Raw genomic sequence first — 801 nt, forward strand, 5'->3', positions numbered from 1 at the left:
CTGTGGACGAAAATGTTAGACCCTCCACCTCTTGATTGTTTCTCTCACTCGGATTCAGTGAGCTATTGTAAACAAAAACGAAACTTGGTGTTGAAGTAGAAGAAATCAATAAATGCTACAAGTCAATATGGAATCTGAACATGTAAGTAATCTATTTTCGAAACATTTTACGCCATTTAAACTTTAAAAAATGAAATGTTTCTATCAACCTCGCTGCATGCAAATAATTACCTGGGACTCACTTTTGCTCAACTAACGATACAGTATAAGTAAAGTTTATAAATTATTTCTTCAATGCAGTTCTGACTTTGCCGCCTCGAAAGTGAAAGATTTAAACTTTTGCCATGAAACTTTCAACCACTCTCTCACCGTGCAAAGTTTGGAACTAGCGAAACAAATTACTCAACAATTTTGCGATATTTGAAATTCAAAATGGCCGCCATCCCTGTGTTTAACTCTATGGGAAAAAATAAAATTTTCGATTTTCGAAAAACTAAGCCATTGAAAGTTTTTCTTTCTCCAAGAGCTTTAAAATGAGTCCCAACAAGTGGTAGATCAGAAAAGAATTGTAGAAATTTGAGAGTCAAAATATCTACCCTAGAGGCGCGTTCTACCTTATGTTATATGACGAGTAGCTATGTGTTTGCGACAAAAGTGTCTGGTATTTCTAAACCTAACGTCCTTGAACTCTTAAATGATTTATGTCGACAATCCATTGGAAGACTTTCCGCATTACCGTCGTTTTTTGATCTCTTTATTGTCCAAAATGGGATTGATTATGAGAGATAGAATTTTCATGCG

This window comes from Ptychodera flava, chromosome 1, assembly GCF_041260155.1.
Source record: "Ptychodera flava strain L36383 chromosome 1, AS_Pfla_20210202, whole genome shotgun sequence".
In the NCBI taxonomy this organism is placed as follows: Eukaryota; Metazoa; Hemichordata; class Enteropneusta; family Ptychoderidae; genus Ptychodera; species Ptychodera flava.